This window comes from Anomaloglossus baeobatrachus, chromosome 5 (genome assembly GCF_048569485.1).
Source record: "Anomaloglossus baeobatrachus isolate aAnoBae1 chromosome 5, aAnoBae1.hap1, whole genome shotgun sequence".
NCBI classification, from domain to species: domain Eukaryota; kingdom Metazoa; phylum Chordata; class Amphibia; order Anura; family Aromobatidae; genus Anomaloglossus; species Anomaloglossus baeobatrachus.
In genome coordinates, this window is record NC_134357.1 from 555954758 (window position 1) to 555975545 (window position 20788).

At 45.9% G+C, this 20788-nt stretch overlaps 1 pseudogene; it reads left to right on the forward strand.

The window, feature by feature from the left end:
- LOC142312295 (uncharacterized) overlaps window positions 1–20574 on the forward strand; it is a 31303-nt pseudogene extending 10729 nt beyond the window's left edge.
- The last annotated feature ends 214 nt before the right edge of the window (window positions 20575–20788 follow it).

The following is a 20788-nucleotide window of genomic DNA, read 5'->3' on the forward strand; positions in this document are numbered from 1 at the left end:
CGGGGCCACCACATGGTCTAGTCTGCATACCTTGCTAGGTTCTACCATGTTCACACCCAAGCATCGGCAGAGGCCAGTCTTGGGAGAAAGGTTTTGCGGGCGGCAGTAGCACACCTGTAACAAGGTAAGCTCTTTCAGGTCTGGGTCAAGCCCGACAGGGGAAGCTGTTTCCTACCTATCCCGGTGCTTGTTCTCTTCCCACCCAGGGACTGCTTTTGGACGTCCCATGGTCCTGTGTCCCCCAATGAAACGAAAGAGAAGGATTTTTGTGTACTTACCGTAAAATCTCTTTCTCTGAGTCTTCATTGGGGGACACAGCACCCACCCTGCTTGTGTTTTGTTACATATTGCCTGCCTATTTCAGTGGTCCATATTCCCAGGCCACTTGTCGCACGGCTACTTGGTTGTAAAATTTTTACTTTGACTTATCTATGGTTGTTTTGGTTCTCCTCCTACTGCTTGTCCATTAAACTGATTTGAGTCCGCCTCCGGCTCTGGGTGTATACTGCTGGGGAGGAGCTAACTTTTTCTGTCTACTTAGTGACAGCCTCCTAGTGACAGCAGCATTACCCATGGTCCGGTGTCCCCCAATGAAGACTCAGAGATTTTACGGTGAGTACACAAAAATCCTTCTTTTTTCAGACAGGCCACAAATATGGAGATGGTTTCATCTGTGACGGTTCTCTGTCATTTATGAATGTTAGAATGTCTGAGATCTGAGTGGTATGTTCAGATATAATCAGTGGTGTAACTAGAGTTTGATGGGCCCCGGTGCAAAGTTTGAACCTGGGTTTCCCCCAACCATACACCGACACTCTGGGTATGAGATAATGACGCTGACACTCAGGGTACAGGATAGTGTGGCTGACATTTAGGGTACGGGATAATGATGTTGACACTTGGCTCTTTCCCTCAGCACCAAGGTTTCCCATGATCTTAAATCCCTTTTTCTATCAGCACCCAGCTTTCCTATGTTCTGATATCTTGTCCTCAGCACCCACCTTCCCCATGCTCTGCTATACATCTATCCCTCAGCACCCACCTTCCCCATGCTCTGCTATACATCTTTCCTTCAGCACCCAGCTTTCCCATGGTATCAGAGCATGGGAAAGCTGAGTGCTGAGGGAAATATGTATAGCAGAGCATGAGAAAGCTGGGTGCTGAGGGAAAGAGCTTCAAAAGTTTCCCATCTCATGCTTGTAGCTTTGTCCCCCTCATATATAGCATTCTAAATACTATAATGGTTCCCTCATACCATTCCATATAGTATAATGGGTCCCACATAACCCTTCATATATTAGAATGCACCCCCATAGTCCTCCATGTATTATAATTCACCCCATAGTCCTCCATATATTATACTGTACCCCATAGTCCTCCGTATATTATAATGCAGCCCCCATAGTCCTGCATGTTTTATAATGCATCCCCATAGTGCTCCATGTATTATAATGCATCCCATAGTTCTCCATGTATTATAATTCACCCCATAGTCCTCCACATATTATACTGCACCCATAGTCCTCCATATATTATACTGCACCCATAGTCCTCCATGTATTATAATTCACCACAGTGTTCTCTATATATTATAATGTAGCCCCCACAGTCCTTCATATTTTATAATGCACCCCATAGTCCTTCATATTGTAGAATGCAGCCCCCATACTGTTTATTGCACTCCATAAGCCTCCACGTATTAGAGTGCACACCCATAGGCCTCCATATATGATAATGCAGTCCTATTGTCCTCCATGTTTTCTAATGCAGCCCCATAGTCCTTCATATTGTATTATACAGCCCCTATACCATTTAATGTACCCCATACACCTCAATGTATTATAATGCATCCCCAAAGTATGTTTAACGTGTTTTTCATGTTGTATTATACAGCCCCCAAACCGTGTAATGCACCCCCATAGGCCTCTGGCCACCGTGTACTCACTGAATTAAAAAAAACAAAACACAACAAATCCTCCAGGGGCGGATGCGGACACTGAGAGCAAAGGGCCCCTGTGCAAGAATTGGCCATGCCCCCCTTCCTGAACCCCTCCCACACCTCCCCCCTGCCTCTTGGGGTCTTTTATTTTACCTTTTGTTGTGCTCCTCATCTTGTACTTGGAAAAAATAATAAAATCAGAGTTACTCATTCTCACCTGGTCCACTGGTATCTCTCTGCTGGTCCGTCTACGTCTGTTTACAGGCTGCAGCCTGTAATGTCACACGTGACCACTTTAGCTAATCACAGGGCTCCGCAACTGACGCCATCAACCTTGGTGTGACGGCTGAGCTCAGTGATTGGCTCCAGCAGTCACATGTTTTAGTCATGACACCACTGCTGCAAACATAGACCAGAGCAGTAGCAAAGAGGAATTGCTGGTTCTGAGGAGGATAAATACACACACACACACACACACTTTATGCACAGAGGTGCATATACTATATAGACACACATATGTATGTATGTATGTATGTATGTATGTATGTATGTATGTATATATATAATATTACAGTACAGACCAAAGTTTGGACACACCTTCTCATTCACAGAGTTTTCTTTATTTTCATGACCCTGAAAATTGTAGATTCACATTCAAGGCATCAAAACTGTGAATTAACATATGTGGAATGAAATATTTAACAAAAAAGTGTGAAACAACTGAAAATATCCCTTATATTCTAGGTACTTCAAAAGTAGCCACCTTTTGCTTTGATTACTGCTTTGCACACTCTTGGCATTCTCTTGATGAGCTTCAAGAGGTAGTCACCGGAAATGGTCTTCCGACAGTCTTGAAGGAGTTCCCAGAGATGCTTAGCACTTGTGTGCCCTTTTGCCTTCACTCTGAGGTCCATCTCACCCCAAACCATCTCGATTGGGTTCAGGTCTGGTGACTGTGGAGGCCAGGTCATCTGGCGTTGCACCCCATCACTCCTTCTTAGTCAAATAGCCCTTACACAGCCTGGAGGTGTGTTTGGGGTCATTGTCCTGTTGAAAAATAAATTATGGTCCAACTAAACGCAAACCGGATGGAATAGCATGCCGCTGCAAGATGCTGTGGTAGCCATGCTGGTTCAGTATGCCTTCAATTTTGAATAAATCCCCAACAGTGTCACCAGCAAAGCACCACCACACCTCCTCCTCCATGACCTTGGTTCCTTTCATTATAGAACCTACTTCCTGTGCCAACTGAAGCAACACCTTTATCAGGTGGGCAACCCTTCTCCTGGCCCCAGCCTGAAAGTGGTCTCCACCTCATACCAACTTGACGGGGTTGTTCTGCAATATTCTGCCTTTTTAGGTTCAACTGCCTTAGTTCTTCCAGGTTACCCAGGCGGTACTCTAGGAGGACTCGTACATTTTCAACACACTCCTATGTTCCCACAATGACACATGGAACCATACCGACTTAACAGAGTATCTTGTCTTCATTATGAATATCAATTCTTACTCTCGTCACACCGGACTTATCAATCATCTCATGCATGACATTTCCATTTCTTCCAATCAGCTTCTTGACCAGTTCTCTGGGCACTTGTGTGACCTCCTCCACAAACCCCAACAACCTTCAAGCTGTCTTGACTGCTTCTGCAGTTTTCACATAGATTCGGAATGTTCCACTGTTTTCTTCTACTTCAATAGCTGTAATACCTGGAACCTTCCTGGCTTGCTGAATGTTACTTCTCAGAGCTCTTATTGCAAGCCTAGTTAATGGTTTCTTCACAACCACCACTTCCTGAAACGCTGCGGTAAGCTGCTTCATATGCTCCAATTGTCTGGTGTCTTCTTCTATCTTTGTAGAGATGAGCCACTTCGTGCGAAGACACTGTAGGTGCATGCCACTCAGGATAGCCACCCGCTTCTTTGTGACATCACTTACAGAGCACACCACCAACCGACAAGACTCTGGGGCAAAGTACACTTTATAGGCTCCTACGGCAATCTTGTATTTTTCATGTACCGCCTCACTGGCAACAGGCTTTTCTCAAGTCTGCAGGGACTGGCCAAATTTCTTTACCTGTAAGGCCATCGGACCATTCCTTGGGTCTTCCAGATCCATCCTCTTTTCTTATCACAGGCTCCACCTTTGCAATTGCATTCTCCTCGGGTTTTTCCATAGCCTCAGAGCCTTTGAATTTGTCCTCATCTTTGACCTCAAGATTCTCAATCTTCTGAACTAAGTCCATCTTTATGGCCTCCATCTTGGTCTTACCAGTAAGTTCAGTTAAGCTCTCAGCTGCTGATTAGACTTCTGGGCTAGATTTCCCTACTTTAAGGGTTCTCTCGCCTGCTGCAGCTTCAGCCATCTCTTGGGACTCTGCAGCATCTCCCTCAATTTCCTCTTGATCCTCTGCAACTTAAGAACTTTTCTTGCACTCCATCCTTTCAACCTCAGATTCTCTGGAGTCTACAACAGCTTTTGTGCCGTTTGCACTATTATTCACCCCAGCACTGGGTGGATCACTGGTCTGCTCACCATGACCTTTTGTGGATTTTTCCTTCACCAACAGCCTTTAGGATTTCTTCTCCTATAGTATTCTCACTCAACAGACCATCAGCTTCACACCGGGAAATCATAGGGGACATCACCACTACTGTTTTGGTCGGCTCCTTTTCTGCATTTTCACCCTGCTGATTTCTGTCGTTACAATGTGTCAGTTCCAGCTCAGACTCCTCTTTCTTTTGCATGATTTTGCTGTCCGCCTCTACATTAGCGGTTGCTATCGGCAACGTGCCTTTCTAAACCTTCTCTGCACACTCAGATTCTGGAAGGGAATCCACACTTTGGGCAGAAATACATGACACTGTCTCTACCTGGACCATATTTTCAGAGGTTGTAGCTTGCTCCGCCTCTCTACGCCTGTTGTGCCTTCGGCGACGGGAGGAGGTTTTTCCCTCTTTGCTCATCAGTACGTCATTGTACTCGTTCGTCACTTTAGTAGAGTCAGTGTATTTACTGGAGTCATCGTCACTCGCCCTGGTGTCCTGGACTAACGTTCCCACCTAACCAGGTGTTGGCTCCCTTTTCTGGAGCTCCCCCGTTACTAACTGTCATATTGTCCTTTATTTTCTTACCCATCATGTCACTAAGTTGGGCATGTCCACCATTTTCTTTGCTCCCCACTAACTTAGGACCGTCAACTTTAGGGGGTGCTATCTTCACCTTACCACACATAACCACCCCACAAGGACTCTTTTTAACCTCCCGCTGTGGTGTAGCTTCCTTTGGGCCGTTCCGGCTCTTACACAAGCAACCGGACACTTCCCCCTGCTTCCACAAGTCCACAAATAATTTAGAGTCCCAACCTATAATAATTGGGTGCTGTAAATCTGAAACTACATCAACATAATGAGAACCAATGTCCCTGTCTGTCTTAATGACAACGCTGGACATTGGGTATTCTTTATCATTATTGTGGGTGCAGTTGGCGTGGAACTTCTTTCCAGGAATCAGGTAGATATCAGATGTGGCCCTCACCAGGGTCACCAAACTCCTTGAGTCTACGAGTCTAGTTACAGATTCTTCCTCCACTTCCACAGTACACAGACGTGGCTTCTCGTCAGATGGGTGGTCTATACTGCAGACAGATCACTTGCAGCGTGAACACCTTTGTGCTTGACTACTGTCCATCTGCGCCACTGCGCCCTTGTCTATGGGATGCTCCACCCCCTTTTGGGCAACCACCCCTTCATGGGATTCCATCCTCTTTTGGGCAACCCAGTCCACAGAGGGTACATTCCATGGCCTTTCCAGGGAAAACTCATGTCCCAAACCCAGGGCCGCCATCAGGGCATTACTACTGAGACTGGTGTAGGAGGCCCGGTGAAGAGGGGGGGCCCGGCTGAGCCTGGGACAATAACTTAGCTTTATTAAGCCCCTCCCCCCTCTTCACCGGGCCCCCCCAGTCACAGCCACAGCAGAGGACCCCGGCAGTGTTGCTTTTGACACTATACACGTGGCTAATTTGCATCGCATGCAAATTAGCCACGCGTGCTGGATATATTGGGAATGCAACTGTATACCCGGTATCTAGGGGGGGCTGGCGGTACATCTGCCCCGGGCGCAACTGTGAGGGGGGGCGCTGTCGGGCTGCCTGATGCGGCAGTGTTAAAGTATGGGCCCGTAGTGGCAGCCGGTTATTCCCTGAGCGCGGCTGTCATGCTGGAGCCCTTGCTCGGCGGTCAGTAATGACGGCAATCTGACCTGTTGTCTGGAGCTCCAGGCTTCGGTGGGCCCTGGTCAGATCGCCCTCATCACACGCTGCATGCCAGGCAGGGAGCGATCCTGCAGCTCCGCACAGTCAGTGCAGGTAAACCTATAAAGGAAAGTAGCCAAAGACAGATATCCAATAAAATATTACTTTATTAAATAATTTGAAACAATAAAAATATGAATAGTGCAAGGAAATCAATGAAGAAATAGAAAATGCACCACAAGGCTCATCAGGGTCAATATAAGCAGGACAAATACATAAAGATTTTTTTATATAAATAAATACCCACATAAGGGTGTGAAAATCTATAAACTGCCTATAAATATAGTAAAAAATGGCCACAACAGGAAAACAACAGTTATCACAAATAAAAACCATGATAGGAATAAATACCTGTCGCCATTACCACTGCTGAGCCACACCAACATGTGTTTCAGCCGTAGCCTTCGTCAGGGTGCTGGGGTGGGGCCTGGTTGGAGTCTCAAGGGTGCCCCATAATTTTGCCAGTATGGGGCCCTGAAATTCCTAGTGGTGGCCCTGCCCAAACCACACAGTACCTCAGTGCCACATCTGTTCTTCTGGGCACCCTGTGTGTGCACTGGCCCCACAAGGGACTGTATCCACTTGTCCAGCACCACCAAGTCCAGACGCTCTGCCAGTGACTCCTGTCATCGCTGCAGCTCATGCTGCTTTACCTCCTGGTGGCCTGTCTCCTGCAGTCGCTGCTCACCGACCTGCACTAGGTACTTTAACAGTAGCTCATCCACACAAGCTGCTCCAGTCATGGCCGCTCAGCTCCCATGGACCTTCGTGGACCCGCCGATCCACCACAAGCCGCTTGAGTGCGCCGTCAACGTTCGTGGACCCGCCGATCCACTGCAAACCGCTTCGAAAATTGTTTTCGTGGACCTGCCGATCCACCAGCAACACTTCCTTGCAGTGTGTAGACAGCAGAGAGAAAAAAAAAAACCTTCGTGGACCCGGCTCATCCACAGGAACAACACTTCTGCAGCTGCTAGACGTGCTGCTTGCCAGTCTAGCACCATATCTAAATGTTGCTTACCGCAACATAGGGGTTTCACTCGCTTGCAGCGGTGCTAGGTAGCTTAGACAACAAAGGTATCACCGTCTCTTATAAAACCCAGCAGTTTATTTATTAGACTCAACATAAACTGCTAAACAAAATGTAACAAAGCCTCTCCCGGCTTAAAGGAAAATATAACACATCCACACACCGTGGGCTTCCAGTCCAATTAAATGTCCATAGTGGAGTCTCCACACTCTGGCTCCAGCTAGCAAACACTCACTGTGGTTGCTTCCTGCAGCCTCCAGCACTCTCCAGCCAGGCTGCAGTCTTTCCCCCAGTCCTCACCTGGACTGATTTCAGAAGTCTCTCCAGTCTTCACACAGACTGAGACCTCCAGCACACATCCTCCATGTGCAGCTCACTCTCAGGCTTCTGTCTGTCTCTAAAACTAAACAGTCTCTTAAACCCAACCGGATACACCCACAGGTGGAGGTATGTGATTCTCCAGCCCTGTCCATCACACCGGTTATAGTTTAAAGGGAACCTAACCCTTAATTACAACCCAAGTTCTGTGGAACTACAGGTCCCACAGTCACACCTTAAGTTCAACATCGCAGAGGATCCTTCACTGCGACACACAGCGACCATCCACAACATTGGTGGTCGCTACCTCACAATATATACACACACACACACACAGGCATATATACACATACTATTTATGCACAGAGGTGCATATACTGTATGCGCACAGGGCCGGCGTCAGCACCCGGCATACCCGGGCAAATGCTGGGGGCCCTGGAGAGCTGGGGGGGGCCCACTAGGCCTCGTCACTTCAGCTGCCCCCGGGCCGGGCCCACTCTCCTTCAGTTCTGCTGCCCCCGGGCCGAGTCCGGGGACCGCAGTCCTCGGCAGGAAACTGTGGCTGCCGTCCCTTAGCTAATTTCACACTTGTGTTGCAAAAAGTGTGATAATAAAGACCACAGATTCCAGTGAAAATAAGTTTTCTTTAGCCGAGAGAGAGAGCCCTCATCATCACCGCACACATCCCGATATCACCGCACACATCCAGACATTACCGCACACATCCAGACATTACCGCACACATCCAGACATTACCGCACACATCCAGACATTACCGCACACATCCAGACATTACCGCACACATCCCGATATCACCGCACACATCCAGACATTACCGCACACCTCCCGACATTACCGCACACCTCCCGACATTACCGCACACCTGCCGACATTACCGCACACATCCCGACATTACCGCACACACCCCGACATTACCGCACACACCCCGACATTATTATTGTATGCGCACATACTATATATACACACACACTGGCACATATACTATACATAAAAACACAAAGGTACATACATACAATTTATGCACAGAAATACATATACTGTATGCACACATTCACATATACACTCATATAGACAGACATATGCACAATTATATACAGTACAAGCAACATAGGTATGTATGTAAAAGCAAACAGAGAGATCTAATAAGTATATACTCACCTATCTGTTTCTTCATAGTTGCTGATGAGCTGTGGAGTTTTTCCTGCTCTTCCTCCCTTGCTGTGGATGTGGAGCTGTGCAGCCTCCACCTTCCTGGTTCCCCTCAGCTCTGACCTCCACTCCTGCAGAAATCAGCTCCACACACAGAACGTTAGGAATCAGCTGCTCCTCTTTGGCTGCGGCCATCATCTTCTCCCCTAGCTCTTAGCAGGGGGAGGGGCAGAGTGTCCTGCAGAGTGTCCTGTAGAGCACTAAGCAGAGCAGCATGGGAATATAGGAAGAATCTTTTACTGGTTCCGGGGCTCATCAGCACTCAGCAGTTTCCTGGTGAGTGAGTCGGACCCCGGAGATATATAATACTTATTAAAGTGCATGGCCCTCCTTTAGTTGCGAAAGCCCCCCCTATTCTCTGTTCCCCGGTACAACAATTGCAGAGGCTAGATGTCGGCCATTGAAATCCTGTCCTCGTTCACTCGCTTCTCCGGTCAGCGTACTCCCGTCCTCTGCTCTGTTGTTTCAGCTCAGCAGCACGCAGTGATGACGTCACCACGCTCTGCCAGTGCAGGCACGAGGAGAATGAAGAAGAATAGAGCGGAGTGCTCCTCTCAATTTTTCATCATTACAGTGTGCGATGATGGGTGAGGGGGTCCCGGTGCCCTTTTCCGCTGCTGACACCGGGCCCCCCTAACTCACGGGAACATAGCGGCTGCGTGGTCTTATACTGAAAAGCTCAGCTTCTGTCACACAGAGAGGAGGCTGCTGATCTGCAAGGCAGGCACTGGGCCTCAAACCCTGCGGGTCCGGTCGCAATGGCAACCTCTGCGACCGTGGTAGTGTGGCGCCCCTGAGGCTCAGGTCGCCACAGGGTACTGCGCCTCAGTTAAGGTACTGTACTCTTCTCAGGTGAGGAGGAGGTTAACTCATCGGTGTTGTCACATTTCATCTTGCATACAGTTAGGTGCCTTCTCACGGGGATTTGGCAGACGGGGATGGCCATCACAAGACATGGGACTTTCCAGTCGCTAGGACAACCACCTGGGGGTGGGCACCACTTGGGGTAGAGGTAACCACCTCATAAACTTCTTCAGTCTAGTCAGGACCACAGTTCTGGCAACACACACCACTTGGGACTCTTCTTCATGGGAACCGAGGTTTGGAGCAGGAGCTCAGCCCGGGTTTCTCACTTCTAACGGCGACACCCCGCAGAAAGGACTTTCTCTCTCTCTTTCAAACACCGGTGGTGGCTTCTAATTTGCCTGGGATTGACTGGAGCCCAGGACGGCAGAGACCAGTACCTAGGGTGCAGCATCCAATCTGTAAGTAAAGAAACCTGCAACGGCAGCTGTTGACTGAGACTCTGATTGCCGTCCCCCCGCGCTGCCCCAGTATTCTGGAAAAATCTACACTCTGGCTGAGTTTAAGAAGAGGCTGTATGGTTTATTCCACGTGTACCCTATAACAGAAGACCAGAAAGCCAGCATCCTTATTGGCCAATTGACTGAGGCAGCTTGGCGTGAAGTGAAGACCTGGCCGGAGACTGACAAGAAAGTAATAAAGGACATTTTGGCTAAACTAAAAGCAACCTTTGATACCCGTACAGCCGCTGAGATAAAGATGTGGTTCTTTGGGTGCAAGCAAAAGGTACTAGAGAGTATACGGGACTATGCCCTAAACTTGCAGGAGGCGATGAGGGCTGTTTGGCAGGTAGAACCAGAGGGGGTGACAGATGAAAATCACCTGCTGACTGACCAGTTCATCGAAGGGCTCCTGTCTGATGCTTACCGGGCCAGCTGCACATTGTGGCCATGAAAAACGCAGACCTCAGCTTTGCAGAATTCAAGATCCAGGCCATTCGGGTTCTGCATGACCTCTCACGACCTGAGACACCGGACCGGCGACAAGCAAAGTTAACCCCTTGCCCAGTGGGGCGCTACAGTAGTTATGTCCCTGGATATAATAAGATATTGGTCCTTTATTGTTAGGTACAAAGACACTGTGTCAGACTCTAGGTTATCCACTCTGATGCCCACTTGCGTGATGTCCTGTTTAACAGAATACAGGGCCCGATTCGGAGTCTCCTCTAGTCTATTAACCCCTTCACGACCGCGGGCAGTAAAATTACGTCCTATTTTAACGGGACTTAACGACCAGGGACGTAATTTTACTGCCTAAACTTCATTTGATTGCCGTGGCCATAGCAACAAATGTTTCTTACAGCAGGGGACCTTTGGTTGACCCCAGGGGGGGTGGCATCGCCACCCCCCATAGGCGATCGATGTGATTGGCTGATCAAATCGGAACCGCCAATCACATTGATCACGCTGTTTTCGGCAAAAAAAATGCCAAAAATAGTGTGATCTTGTAAAATCCAGCTAGGACCGGGGCTGCAGCAGCTCCGATCATTGGCTGGAAGCAAGCAGACACCGTGGCCCCCCCCCCCCTGCAGCACTGATTGGAGCGATCGTGCTATGACGCGCAATCGCTCCAATCAGTGTGCAGTGGGGCGGTCTGATCTGCCGGTGGCCGCCCTCCCCAGGCCTGTGCTGGACTGGGGACCCTCCCCCAACATGTCTGCAGCGTGCAGCACTGGCTGGTACTAGTGGTACCACACCACCGCTGCTGCTGCCGCTGCTGTCACGGAGCAGGAGCGGTGAGTATTGTGCTCACCTTGCAGCCCCTGCGCGCTTCCATAATGGCCCCTGCTCGTGCCCCTCTGCGATCTGCCCCCCCCTCGACATCCCGATCTGCCCCCCCCCCCCCCGACATCCCGATCTGCCCCCCCGCCATCTCTATTCTGCAGCTCCTCCGGTATCCCTCCTCCCCTGCTCTCTTGCAGCCCCTGCGTGCTCTTGTGATTTGCTCCTGCGCGCCCCCGTAATGGCCCCTGCCCGTGCCCCCCTGCGATCTGCCCCCCGCCATCCCGATCTGACCCCCCCACCATCCCGATCTGACCCCCCCCGCCATCCCGATCTGCCCCCCCGCCATCCCGATCTGCCCCCAGACATCCCGGTCTGCCCCCCGACATCCCAATCTGCCGGCCTCCCCCGTGATCTCTATTCTGCAGCTCCCCCGTGATCTCTATTCTGCAGCTCCCCCGTGATCTCTATTCTGCAGCTCCCCCGGTATCTCCCTCATCTGCTCTCCCCCTCTGCTCTCCCCCTCCCCCTCTGCTGTCCCCCTCTGCTGTCCCCGTCCCCCTCTGCTGTCCCCCCGACGTCCTCTTACCTGTCTTCACCGGCCGATCACATCTGCCTCCATCGCTGGGTCCTTCTTCCTGGGTCTTCTGCTGAGCTGTCCAACTTCCTGCCTGCTGGCTGCTGCTGTAAAGCTGTTCCTTGCCTTCTGTTCCTCCTGCTAATCCTCTGGGTACTGTGAGTATAACTTTTTTTTTTTCTTTTTTTCCTCTATCCCCTTTCTATTTTTACACCTCATGCGTCCGTGCGTCCCGCCGAGCGGTGATCAGGGATGCAGATAACGTATCTGCATCTGTGGTCAGTTTTCGGCGGGACTTTTTTTCCCGTATTCCCGACGCTTTTTGTATCACATCTGTCCGTGCATCCCGCCGAGCGCTGATCAGGGATGCACATAACGGATCGGCATCCCTGCTCAATTTTTGGCGTGACAAAAAGCATCGGGGATACGGAAAAAAAAGTCACGCCAAAAATTGAGCAGGGATGCCAATCCGTTATGTGCATCCCTGATCAGCGCTCGGCGGGACGCACGGACTGATGCAATACAAAAAGCGTCGGGGATACGGAAAAAAAAGTATCGCATCTGTCCGTGCGTCCCGCTGAGCGCGGATCAACATCCCTGCTCAATTTTTGGCATGACTTTTTTTTTTTTTTTTCCGTATCCCCAGCGCTTTTTGTATCTCATCCGACCGTGCCTCCTGCAGCGGCCGATCAGTGCACTGCGTCTGTGCGTTTGAAAAGTCAAATGGCGTTTCTTGTCTTCTGAGCCCCGCCATGCGCCCAAACAATTGATTTCCACCACATGTGAGGTATCTGCGTACTCGGGAAAAATTGCACAATACGTTTTATGGTGCATTTTTTCCTGATACCGAGAAAAAGAGAAAAAAAAAAAACTACCTTGTTGCTGCAAAAATTTAAAAAATTTTTTTTAAAAAAAAAAAATAATTTTCACGGTTATTATTATTATTATTATTATTATTATTATTATTATTTATTATTATAGCGCCATTTATTCCATGGCGCTTTACAAGTGAAAGAGGGTATACGTACAACAATCATTAACAGTACAAGACAGACTGGTATAGGAGGAGAGAGGACCCTGCCCGCGAGGGCTCACAGTCTACAGGGAATGGGTGATGGTACAATAGGTGAGGATCAATGTTATCAACTTTCAGTGGAGCCCCTGGGGGTACAAGGGGCTCACTAAACATCTAGATAAATTCCTTGAGGGGTCTAGTTCCAAAATGGGGTAATTTGTGGGGGAGCTCCACTGTTTATGCACCATGGGGGGGGGGGGGGGTCTAAAAACGTGACATGGCGTCCGCTAATGATTCCAATCAATTTTGCTGTCAAATGGTGCCCTTCTCTTCTGAGCCCCGCCATGCGCCCAACAATTACTTTCCACCACATGTGAGGTATCTGCGTACTCAGGAGAAAATGGACAATACGTTTTATGGTGCATTTTTTCCTGATACCCTTGTGGAAAAAAAAGCTACCTAGTTGAAGCAACAGTTTTGTGGTAAAAAGAATTTTTTTTCTTTTCACGGCTCAACGTTATAAACTTCTGTGAAGCCCCCAGGTGTTCAAAGTGCTCACCAAACATCTAGAAAAATTATTTGAGGGCTCTAGTTTCCAAAATGGGGTCACTTGTGGGGGAGCTCCATTGTTTAGGCACCTCAGGGGGTCTTCAAACCTGACATGGCGTCCGCTAATGAGTGCAGCTAATTTTGCATTCAAATGGCGCTCCTTGCCTTCCGAGCACTGCCGTGTGTCCAAACATTTGATTTCCACCACATATGAGGTATGTGCGTACTCGGGAGAAAATGGACAATACATTTTATGTTGCATTTTTTCCCGATACCCTTGTGAAAAAAAAAGCTACCTAGTTGAAGCAACAGTTTTGTGGTAAAAAAGTAAAAAAATTTTTTTTTCTTTTCACGGCTCAACGTTATAAACTTCTGTGAAGCCCCCAGGTGTTCAAAGTGCTCATCAAACATCTAGAAAAAATATTTGAGGGCTCTAGTTTCCAAAATGGGGTCACTTGTGGGGGAGCTCCATTGTTTAGGCACCTCAGGGGGTCTTCAAACCCGACATGGCGTCCGCTAATGAGTGCAGCTAATTTTGTGTTCAAAAATTCAAATGGCGCTCCTTGCCTTTCGACCTCTGCCGTGCACCCAAACAATTGATTTTTACCCCATATGGGGTATCAGCGTACTCAGGAGAAAATGCACAATAAATTGTAGGGTGCACTTTCTCTTTTCTCCCTTGTAAAAATGAAAATTTTGTGGCTAAAGTAACATTGTTAAAAAGTAAAATTTTTTCATTTTTTCCTTCCACATTGCTTTGGTTCCTGTGACGCACCTAAAGGGTTAATAAACTTCTTGGATGTGGTTTTGAGCAGTGTGAGGGGTGCAGTTTTTAGAATGGGGTCACTTTTGGGTATTTTCTGTCTCCTCGGCCTCTCAAAGTCACTTCAAATGTGATGTGGTCCCTAAAAAAAATATTTTGTAAATTTTGTTGGAAAAATTAGAAATTGCTGATGAACTTTGACCCCTTCTAACTTCCTAACGAAAAAAAAAATTCTTTCGAAAATTGCGCTGATGTAAAGTTGACAAGTGGGAAATGTTATTTAGTAACTATTTTGTGTGACATATCTCTCAGATTTATGGGCATACATTTTCAAAGTTTGAAAATTGCGAAATTTTCCAAATTTTCGCACAATTTCCTAAATTTTCACAAATAAACGCAAAAAGTATCGGCCTAAATTTACCACTGACATGAAGTACAATATGTCACGAAAAAACAATGTCAGAATCGCCAGGATCCGTTGAAGCGTTCCAGAGTTATAACCTGTCAAAGTGACACTGGTCAGAATTGCAAAAAATGGCCCGGTCATTAGGGTGTTTTAGTGGCCGGGGGTGAAGGGGTTAAACATGGTCTCCAGGTCCTACTTTGTGCGGATAGAGCACAGATCCCACACAGATCCCAATCCCACTCGTCTCATTCAAAGAGGATTGTGATTAACTACACAAGAACATGACCCCTACGTCATGAGAAATCGCTAAGCTGTGCGTGCTTGATGGCTCTAAAATACATTTAATCACATGTACAGGATCGTCATGAATTCTATTATGTTTCCGATCCTAATGCATTCAATAATATTTCCTTTGCTTTTCTGGCCAAAACTCATAGTAGCTTCAATGGTCCATCTTCAATGAGTAAAACTGCTTTACTGGACTATGTTAAAAAGTTCTCTCTAAATGTCTAATATTTCTTCAAGAAACTAATCTGATAAAAATGTACCCTACAATAGTTTGGACTGCCGAGAGTCGTCGAGCCACATACTCTAATTACTCCAGATGTTTCACCTCTACACTGTGTGCAGAATTAATAGGCAAGTTTGTTTTAGAGGATTTTTTTTTTTTATTATTGATCAACTATGTTCTCAATCAACCCAAAAGACTCAAATATCAAAGCTTAATATTTTTGGAAGTTGGAGTGTTTGGTTTTTTTTTAGATTTGGCTATCTTAGGAGGATATCTGTTTTTGCAGGTAACTATTACTGTGCAGAATTATTAGGCAACTTAATATACCAAAAATATTCCCATCTCACTTGTTTATTTTCACCAGGTAAACCAATGTAACTGTACAAAATTTAGAAATAAACATTTCTGACATGCAAAAACAAAATCCTTGTTTGAGTCGGAGTGGAGCTCTGTGCCCTTTACTGATCCAGCCTCTGGCCCATCCATCTGGCCCATCAAGAGTCACTCTCATTTCATCAGTCCATAAAACCTTTGAAAAATCAGTCTTAAGATATTTCTTGGCCCAGTCTTGACATTTTATCTTATGTTTCTTGTTCTAAGGTGCTCGTTTTTCAGCCTTCTTTACCTTGGCCATGTCCCGGAGTATGGCACACCTTGTGCTTTTTGATACTCCAGTAACGTTGCAGCTCTGAAATATGGCCAAAATGGTGGCAAATGGCATCTTGGCAGCTTCACGCTTGATTTTCCTCAACTCATGGCAGTTATTTTGTGCCTTTTTTGACCAACACGCTTCTTGCGAACCTGTTGGCTATTTGCCATGAAACGCTTAATTGTTCGGTGATCACGCTTCAAAAGTTTGCCAATTTCAAGACAGCTGCATCCCTTTGCAAGACATCTCACAATTTTGGACTTTTCAGAGCCCGTCAAATCTCTCTTCTGACCTATTTTGCCAAAGTAAAGGAAGTTGCCTAATAATTAAGCACACCTTATATAGGGTGTTGATGTCATTACACCACACCCCTCCTCATTACAGAGATGCACATCACCTGATTTACTTAATTGGTAGTTGGCTCTCAAGCCTATACAGCTTGGAGTAGGACAACATGTATAAAAAGTATCGTGATCAAAATACTCATTTGCCTAATAATTCTGCACACAGTGTAGTTACTAAATCACTGACGGTAAAGACTGTCGGGGTGGAGGGCGGTCATTTTAGTAGAGGTGTTATTGTCTATATTTCACAGTTTTCTCTATAGCAGTTAGTACCAAAGCTGCTCTTATTTCATCTCTTTCCACTACAGCCAGTTTTCTGCTTCTATCCAGGCCCCATTTCTCCAAACTGACATGTCACTTTACATGATAACACCTTTGTAATGTTTCATCTGATCCCAATGTTTCTGAGATTTTTTTTTCTGTGGCATATTCTACTTTATCTTAGTTGTAATTTAAGATTGATTTCTTTTCTGTTCGCTTAAAAAAAAAAGTCTGAAAATCACTTGAAACCATTGCATTTGGATGTTCTTAAACAAATATTGATACTGCAACATAAAGTCAGTAAATAGCATTTACCGTATTCTGCTTTAGCCTAAATTACTAATTTCACTCCACAGGCAGTCTCTGGAAATTAGCAAAGAGTGGATGTTGTTGAGGGAAAATTACAAATATGTAATTATACTGCTCAATACATAGCAACCATCTTGGGCTCAAGGAAACACGCAAACTGTAAATTTTTATGTGGGTTCTTCTCTGTGGCAATGCTAAACATGGATAGCAACAGTGTTTGGGCCACTGCAACCGCTGAGAAGCATTGAGGACATTTGGCTTTGGGATTTTTCTGGATTGTATTATGCAGCCATATAGCTTTTCAAGAGTCTTTCAGTTATAACCAATGTGGAAATCCTCCATTTTTCCACTGACCGAGCAGAAGGTTTTGGGTATAATTTTGGCCAAAAAACATTTCATGGCTTATTATTCAAATATTTGGGATGCAAAAGGAACAAAAGAGGGTTGAACATCATGGTCTACTGATTGCTGCTCTGAGGTCTACTGTTAAATTATAAACATTTTTTGTATGAGTAAATAATTATTCTAATTATAGATTGCTACATAAGTTGCAATTACTTTAGCTATTTTATAAATCGTATCCTTTCATTTTTATATATGATTAAAAATATTTTTTATTCTTGACAGATGACTGTACCAGGAGATCAGAGGCACAACTGACATCTTCATTTTTTAAATCAGATGACCTTGATATCACACACAAGATAACTGAAGCGAATACCATTGCTCCAGATATAGCATTATCTCTTCAAAGCAAAGATGTATCATCTCATTCTTTTGAACAGGTCCTATCTTCTGATTTATCACAGACTTTTAAGACAAATAATAGTCACAAAACAAGCATTCAAAATAGAAATGCTCTTACAGTAAAAAAGTCATTTTCAACTTTAGAATCTGAAAAAATACATAAAATTCACATAGAGGAGAAAAGATTCTCTTCAGAGTCTGTTAGTTACCAGAGAACCCACAAAGGGGAGAAGCCATTTTCATGTTCAGAATGTGGGAAATGTTTTGCACATAAATCACATTTTGTTACACATCAAAGAACTCACACGGGGGAGAAGCCATTTTCATGTTCAGAATGTGGGAAATGTTTTGCACAGAAATCAGATCTTGTTATACATCAGAGAACTCACACAGGAGAGAAGCCTTTTTCATGTTCAGAATGTGGGAAATGTTTTGCACATAAATCACATTGTGTTGCACATCAGAGAACTCACACAGGGGAGAAGCCTTTTTTATGTTCAGAATGTGGGAATTCTTTTGCACATAAACAACAATTTGTTACACATCAAAGAACTCACACAGGGGAGAAGCCATTTTCATGTTCAGAATGTGGGAAATGTTTTACACAGAAACCCCTTCTCGTTATACATCAGAGAACTCACACAGGAGAGAAGCCTTTTTCATGTTCAGAATGTGGGAAATGTTTTGCACAGAAATCAGATCTTGTTATACATCAAAGAACTCACACAGGAGAGAAGCCATTTTCATGTTCAGAATGTGGTAAATGTTTTGCACATAAATCACATTTTGTTACACATCAAAGAACTCACACGGGGGAGAAGCCATTTTCATGTTCAGCATGTGGTAAATGTTTTGCACAGAAATCAGATCTTGTTATACATCAGAGAACTCACACAGGAGAGAAGCCTTTTTCGTGTTCAGAATGTGGGAAATGTTTTGCACATAAATCACATTGTGTTGCACATCAGAGAACTCACACAGGTGAGAAGCCTTTTTCATGTTCAGAATGTGGGAATTGTTTTGCACATAAACAACAATTTGTTACACATCAAAGAACTCACACAGGAGAGAAGCCATTTTCATGTTCAGAATGTGGGAAATGTTTTACACAGAAATCCCTTCTCGTTACACATCAGAGAACTCACACAGGAGAGAAGCCTTTTTCATGTTCAGAATGTGGGAAATGTTTTGCACATAAGTCACATTTTGTTAGACATCAAAGAATTCACACTGGAGAGAAGCCCTTTTTTTGCTCAGAATGTGGTAAATGTTTTTCATGTAAATCATATCTTATTACACATCAGAGAACTCACACAGGGCAGAAACCTTTTTCATGTTCAGAATGTGGGAAATGTTATGCACAGAAATCAAATTTTGTTGCACATCAAAGAACTCACACAGGAGAGAAGCCTTTTTCATGTTCAGAATGAGGGAAATGTTTTGTACATCAAATTTTGTTGCACATCAAAGAACTCACACAGGAGAGAAGCGTTTTTCATGTTCAGAATGAGGGAAATGTTTTGTACATAAATCAAATTTTGTTGCACATCAGAGAACTTACACAAGGGAGAAGTCTTTCATGATAGAATGTGGGAAATATTTTACATACAAATGCAATCTTTTTGAACCTCACAAAAATCACACGGGTGGAATCCATTATCATACCTAGAGGTTTTAGAAATGTTCTACATGAAAATTATAATTTTGTTGATCATTAAGAAAAGTTCACACAGAGAGAAGCCATATACAGGTGCATCTCAGTAACTTAGAATATCATTAGAAAGTTAATTTATGTCAGTAGCTTAATACAAAATTTGACACATATAACATAAACACACACCCATATTCATAGTCATTACAGACACGGTGATATATTTCAATTGTTTATTTCTGTGAATGTTGTTGATTATGGCTTACAGGCAATGTAAAAGTCATTATCTCTGAAAATTAGAATAATTACTAGGGCTGAGCGGACCCGAACTGTGAAAGTCCGGATCCACACAGTTCAAAGTTTCCTGGGTGCCGGACCCAGGCCCAGGATTCCGGGTGTTTGATCCGGATCCTGCACTTGAGAAAATAAAAAAAAAATAAAGGAAGAATAAGGAAAATAAGAATGAAGCAAGAGCTTCATACTTACCCAGGCTCCGGCCAGCTGTATGCTGCTCCTGCTGCCTCCCTGTGCCGCTCATTTCATATGCACGGCTTTCCCTGCCCACCGGCCGGCCTAACGTCTGTGATTGGTGCAGTCAGACGACAGCCAGTCTTTGTGACAGCGTCTGACTGCTTCCGCTCACAGACGCTGTCTGTGGGTCATCGCCGGCGCGGCTCATCCTGGGACTCCCGGTGCACGATTCATGCTTCGGGAGGCCCAGGCTGAGTAGAGGGGGAAACAACGCCGGCGAGGCTCATCCTGGGCCTCCCATGCACGATTAATGCACTAGGAGGCCTACGCTGTGCAGAGGAGGAAACATCGCCGGCGTGGCTTATCCTAGGCTGCCTGCTTCATGAAGCAGGCCGCTGACGCTGAACAGAGGAGTACACATCAAAGGCGCAGCTGGCTAGTGGGAGCAGTGCCTAGTAGAAGATTACATAGGTAAGGATGGTTGACCTCGGAGAGATCAACATCCAACACCGCGGAGACACCATCACGTGTTTCTCAACGCAGTGACACTAGAACAAGGCCCCCTGGGAAAATATGCAAAACAAGAATGCCGCGGAGACACCATCACATGTTTCTCAACGCTGGTAGGAAACTAGGCAGGTCTTTTACTGGGAAGGAACAACCACGGGAAGGGGAGCCTCCAGTCAAGGAGACCGCTTATGCCAAACATGCTATCCATCCACAGACAGCTGTTTCGGGTGTTTTCCCCTCATCAGTGTGGAGTAGGAAACTGGCTAGTGGGAGCAATGCCTAGTAGAAGACTACATAGGTAAGGATGGTTGAGCTTGGGGAGATCAACATCCAACACCGCGGAGACACCATCACGTGTTTCTCAACGCAGTGAGTTGTTCCTTCCCGGTGAAAGACCTGGCTAGTTTCCTGCCAGCGTTGAGAAACATGTGATGGTGTCTCCGAGGCATTCTTGTTTTGCTTCATGAAGCAGGCAGGCTCAGGCTGAACAGAGCAGTACACATCACAAGCGCAGCTCATCTTGGCTGTACACATTGCGGGCTGCATTGTGAACACGTCACCCCTATCACATGACAAATTATGTCATACCTGGAAGGAGCCCATACAG